Genomic DNA, 6,127 nt, shown 5'->3' with positions numbered 1-6,127 from the left:
CATGCAGACAGTCGGTAAAGTGTGGTTTATATATATATATTTTTCTTTGAACTTTCATTTAATCAGTAGACAAATGAGGAGGTGTTGAATCAGATATTTCTGAACACTGTTAGTTCTAGGCTATATATTGGGCATTTTGGAAGTTCATGGTTTGGTACCAATTTACTTAATATTCATGTGTGAGTTTTTGCTTGCCACTGACCTTTGAATCCCTAGTGTGTATTGCAGTGGTTGGTATAGTGGCTAAACAAATTAATGTCATGGTAATTGCCAAAGTCTGGAACTCTTCCATAGTTTGAGGCTGTTTGTTTTATTGTCCACTTATTAAATTGATAAACGAATGAGAGTAATCACTAGAAATTCATTGAAATGGAAAACTTTTAATAATACCCCTAAGCATGCATTGATGGCAGGTTCAATTATAGTTATACAGTGATCCCTTTAAAATCTTATGTCAGGTAGATAAAAATCCCAAAGCTTTCAAGCCTGAAATCCATCCTGTGCAGGATTTTGTGCTCTATGATTTTACAGCCTAAGCTTCTAAAATACATTATAGGAGGAGAAATGAATCATTAGAGGATGTACAGGAGTTTATGGTAAGTGTTTGATGGCAGTGGAAAATCTATTATCAACAAGAAAGCCTTTAAAAGTGAGCCAGAGTTTAATAAAGTTACTAGCTTGATTAAGTAGATTTGATTATATGAGTTTTCTTAACCTCTTTCTGCTTTACTTTTATTGTTAGTTGTTTAAGGCTGGTTTTGAGGGTGGAAGAGAGGACATAATGAGATCTTCAAAGGAAGTTTATCCCTTAAGAGTGATAATAAACAGTGGTCTTCTTATACACCTAAATTTCCTAAACCTAAACCACATTCCCATCTTTAAGACCATTACAAGGAAAGTAGTTGTATTAGTTAGGTTCTCCAGAGAAAGGTAACCAATAAGATCTATCATCTATCTATCATCTATCTATCTATCTATCTATCTATCTATCTATCTATCTATCTATCGTCTATCTATCATCATCTAATCTATTGATCAAAATGAATTGTATGTATAGGGAAAGAGAAAGAGAGAGATTTATTTTATGGAATTGGCTCATGAGATTGTGAGGCCTACTTAATCTGAAGTTTTGAGGGCAGGCCAGCAGGCTGGAAATTCTGGCAGGAGTCAGTCTCACAATCTTGAGTCAGAAGACAGTCTGGAGGCAGAATTTCTTCTTCTGGGGACCTCAGTCTTTTCTTTTAAGGCCTTCCACTGATTGCATTAGGCCTATTCATATTATGCAGGGTAATCTCCTTTACTCAAAGTCTACTGATTTAAATGTTAATCACATCTGGAAAAAAAAAAACCAGCCTTATGACAATATCTAGACTAGTATTTGGCCACCCAACTAGATGCCATGGCCTAGCCAAGTTGACAAAGAAAATGAACCATCACAATAATTAAGGGATAAAATTATTACTACTTTCCAGATAATGAAAATAAAATCAAGTGACTTGTCCAAGTGTACTCAGAGTTATGATAGCTGTATTCATCAAAAGAGTAAAAAGAAGCAGAATCCAAATTTTTAGATATATTGACTCACAAAATAGGTCTTCACTCAATGGTTATTACTTCAGCAGGGCAGTAATAGAACCAAAGACTAACTTACTTTGATTTGATACAACTCCTTAAAAACTTTTATATTTTCTTTTCCCCCTAGCTTCAGTAGGTATAATTGACAAATAAAAATTGCATGTATTTAAGGTAACAGTGTGATGATTTGATATATGTATATATTGTGACATGATTACCACAATCAAAACACTTTTTTATTCTCATGATACAAAATTTTAAGTTTAAAGTTAATATCAGGTCATATGTCTTAAACTATGCTATTTATTTATATTAACTAAAAATAATTACTTTTATTCTATAATAAGTGTTTTTGTTTTTTTTTTTTTGGAACAAGTTCAAATATAGTGCTATAGTGCTGTGGTAATTACTGATTAAAGTAGAAATGGCAAGTAGGCTTAGTTCTCCTTACTTGGCCAAAGGAAGACAAAGGTATTGAAAAGAACACATGAAAAATTACAGAGAATGAAAAGACTAAAAAGATCCAAGGATCAACATTAAAAAGGTGGAACTATTTAAACAGAAAACCAGTTACTAATGTCCAAATCAGAGTTTTTTATTTTGCATTTAAACAATATTTTATTTTCTCCATTTCAGAAGGAATTATAAAAGATGTGGATTAAAGAGTATTATAACAATCAAAGCCCTGGTTGGTGTGGCTCAGTGGATTGAGCACTGGCCTGTGAACCAAAGGGTCTCTGGTTAAATTCCCAGTCAAGGCACATGCCTGAGTTGTGGGCTAGGTCCCAAGTTGGGGGTGTGTGAGAGGCAACCACACATTGATACTTCTCTTCCTCTTTCTCCCTCCCTTACCCTCTCTCTAAAAATAAATAAATGAAATCTTTAAAAGAAAAAGATCAAAACTATGAGCAATAAAATGGCACAAAGTACATATCTATCAACAATTGAATTTAAAAACCAAACTAAAGAAACAAAAACAGAGAAAGAACCATGGATATGGAAAGCATTTTTTTTTCATTAGTAACTGTTTATTGATCAACAGTTTGATATAGTTATTTCAGACCTTCAGAATTTTGCCTAAATGGAATCACAAGCATTACAAATTTATTTTTCTTAAAAAAAAAAAAAGGATCGGGGGCAGGTTGGGAGGGGACCCAACCTAGCAGTAGTGGCATTTGAGAATAAATTAACAAAAAGAAATTTAGTATTACCATTTATTGGTGACAAACACTAAGTTTTACTTACATTCCATGGGGAGAAAAATTCCAGCTTAAACAATGAATTGAAGCAGTACTTAACTCGCAAGGCTACCGTGCTTTCCAGCTGGGCCACGCACAGGACCTGACCGCACACGCTTCCGTGCACGGTAACACAATATCAAAAGCATCATGGTTCTAGAGATACACATAGGCCATTCTTCGCAGCCCTACATGGAGATGCAGTCAACAGTATAAAGCACTCAGGAAAACCAATCTGCAATTTGATATGTACTACATGGAGATCACATCCTGTAGTGTAGTGAAAGCTGTGTGTCCTCAAGAGCCATATCTATATACACACGATTTTAATAACCATTAAAACAGATCAAATTTCATTTAAGTCCTGTTGCATTAACAAAAACGAAATAGAAAAGGAGCCAAATGATCACTTAAAATTTAAAATCCCTAAATTGTCCAATGTATACAACTGTGGAGACTTCATCAAGGTTTCTGAGAAGTCCAGGACTGTTTCAGCTAAACCAGAGGGCACACAATTTGCACCACTGAAATGGTCCTGGGTTAGTCCAATAGAATAAAAAGGTATAACCACATACACATGGATTTAATTGCTGCCGGTTAAATTACTGATAAAGTCAGCCTTGAAAGGTTCTAAACTGTGCTATGTAACTAGATACAATTGAGAAACTCAAATGAAAATTTATATAGTGTCATTTCAATCAAAAGGAAATAATAAAACTAAGAATATGTATCTCTTTTGGAAGAGAAAGCAGTGGTGATGGTGTGAGTACCGCGGGAGGCGGTGAGCCATAGCACGCTGGAAAGGTTAGCTTGCGCCGAGGAGGAAGCATTTGATTTTTCTCTGGTGCTTGCAGCTCTGGGCTGGCTGGTCTAAGGCCTCTCTCCGGCGTGGGTGTCCAGGATTTGTCCCAAAGTATTTGAGTGAGCCAGTCTGAGAAGGGGTCATGCTTTCTGCTTTCTTCTTTCACACAGCAAAAAATACAAACAACAATAAAAGAAACCCAAAGCCAAGCACTAACGTGCCGGGGGCATGGACCTGCTGGTTTTGCAACTGAGCCAGGGTGTTTGGCAGGCCCCACCTTCCCCCACAGCCATGTAGGGACAAACCACAGCACATGCGCGCAGCCATGGCCTCCCGCCTTTGTCACCACTGCTGTCTCCAGTTCTTTACCCATCACGTCTCTCGGCCCACTGGAGGTATCAGAAATTCCAAATTTTCAAAGCAGTCTCGATATTTTCAGTATATGTTGGGGATTTTATAATGTTTCATGGCCAGAAGGGGTTCAGCACCTCCCACACACAGACATTGGTCCATTTCCTGTTCTTGGCATCTCTGTACTTTGTTGGTCCAACTCAGACAGCAACTTTATAATGTTCAGTGTGGCCATATCGTGGCAGGACTCCAAGTCCTTTCCAATGCCGTGGCTGATCAGAGACGGCTGAGAGGAGCAATTGATAAGAGATACAAATTCGTTCTTGTTGTTTTTGGGGAAGTCTTTGGATTCAACCTGGAATCCCTGGACTCTGGAAAGATAGTCCAGTTGCTCAGAGGGTCTCGTGAGAGGTCCATGGGGTACGTGGCCTGAAGAGATGTTATTCTTTAAAATGGTCTCGGCTGTGGGCGAGGTGCCCCCATACAACAATTCACGGGCTATCATGGCGGTGACCGTGGCCTTGGCAGGATTCGGAGCTGCCCTGGTAAAATCTTTGGTGTGGTGTCCATGACTGACTCCCACGGCCTGAGCAACCTCGGGCACCATGGGAAGAATCCCTGCAGGCAGCTGCTGACGACTGAGATAAGGCATCCTAAATTCGTCCTCTTTATTGCTAGTCCCATTTTCATCCCCAGAGCCAGGTTCAAAAAAGGTTACTTTTCTTCCATCCCCTGGTTTCTTTATGGGTGTCTTATCCTCTGACTTGAGGGCTGGTTTGGTGGGCTGAGCTTGTGGGACTTTGAAACCAAGAATCTCCAGCATGTTCTCCGCTGCGTTGCGCTTGGCCACCTTCTTATTGGCGCCCACTCCCTCTGCGGTGTGATTCCCCACTTTCACCTGCATCACGAACTCCCTGCGGCGCAGGAGGCCTAGCTCTGTGAGGAGCATGTACTCTGGCTCCTTGTCCTTCTTTGCCTGCTGGATCTGGGCGAGTCTGCTGATGGGGTTCATCAGCTGGCCGTGTTCTGGGCCGCTCTGTGCCCTGACTATGGGTTTTGTTTTCTTTTTGATTCGGGGCTTCACCCGCTCAACTGCAGGCAGCGGTGGTAACTTCTTCAGCTCCTTGAGAACAGCTATAGCAGCATTTTTCTTTGAAATTTTCTTGCTCTTCCCTTCACCTTCCCCCACGAACTCCCCAACTGACACTTTGGTCACAAAGCTCTTCATGTGGGGCGGGCCACTCTCGCGGGCGACCTCAAAATTCACAGGCAAGTTCCGTTTAAGTGCAATCTCAAACACTTGACTTATTTCAGACTTATTGAGATTTTCTTCTTCTGATTCTCTTCCATTCACCTCCAGCCTCTCCGGCGGGGGCTCATTCTGCAGGATCCTCAAAGCCTTCGCAGCAGCATCATGCTTCGCAGCCTGTCTCGTCTTTCCTTTGCCATTAAACTGCTGTCCTCCCACAGAAAGTTCAACTTGATAAAGTAGGGGTGGTACTGGAAATGGGTAAAAGTACCTTGGTGGGTAAGCACCTCCTCTCATGTTGTAGTTATAGGTGGACTGCATCCGAGAATAAGGGTCAACAGGCTTATACATTGGTTTTTTCCCAAGTTTCATGCACAGTGCATTTAGCTCTACAGTAGGCGTTATGCTGTCTGGCTGCTGCCGGAGCTCGTCCCCTCTGGGGCGGTCCCGGGCGGCTGCGGCGGCAGAGGCGAGGAGGAGAAGGAGGAAGGAAGAAGGGAGAGAGGGAAGGAACGGCGGGAAGGAAGAGTCGGAGTGGCCGTGGAGGAGGCGGGCGCCGCTGGGCCGAGGGTCAGAGGAAAGGATAGTTGGACCAGACACGGCCGCCCCGGGCGGAAATGCCGGAGAGCCCGCTCCGGCGCCCGCAGCCCGGCAGGAAGTTGGAAAGCATTTTGATGGTTGTCAGATGGGAGGGCCATGTGGAGGAATAGGTGAAGAGGTGAGGGATGTAGAAGTACAAATAGGTAGTTACAGAATAACCTTGGGGTTGTAAAAAACAGTATAGTAAATGGAGTAGTCAAAGAACTTATATGCCTGACCCATGGACATGAACGATAGTGGGAGGATTTCCTGAGGGAGTAGGGGGTGCTGAGTGGTGAGGGGCAAAAGGGGAAAAATCAGGACAACTGTAAT

General features: G+C 41.7%; 1 pseudogene; it reads right to left on the bottom strand.

Moving 5' to 3' along the window:
• Positions 1–3,612: 3,612 nt before the first annotated feature.
• Positions 3,613–5,664, bottom strand: LOC150016110 (double-stranded RNA-binding protein Staufen homolog 1 pseudogene; annotated as a pseudogene).
• Between the last annotated feature and the right edge of the window lie 463 nt (positions 5,665–6,127).

This window comes from Furipterus horrens, unplaced genomic scaffold (genome assembly GCF_987537825.1).
Source record: "Furipterus horrens unplaced genomic scaffold, mFurHor1.1.pri manual_scaffold_3, whole genome shotgun sequence".
In the NCBI taxonomy this organism is placed as follows: Eukaryota; Metazoa; Chordata; class Mammalia; order Chiroptera; family Furipteridae; genus Furipterus; species Furipterus horrens.
The sequence above is the reverse complement of the archived record's forward strand: the minus strand, read 5'-3'. Positions and strand labels throughout refer to the sequence as shown.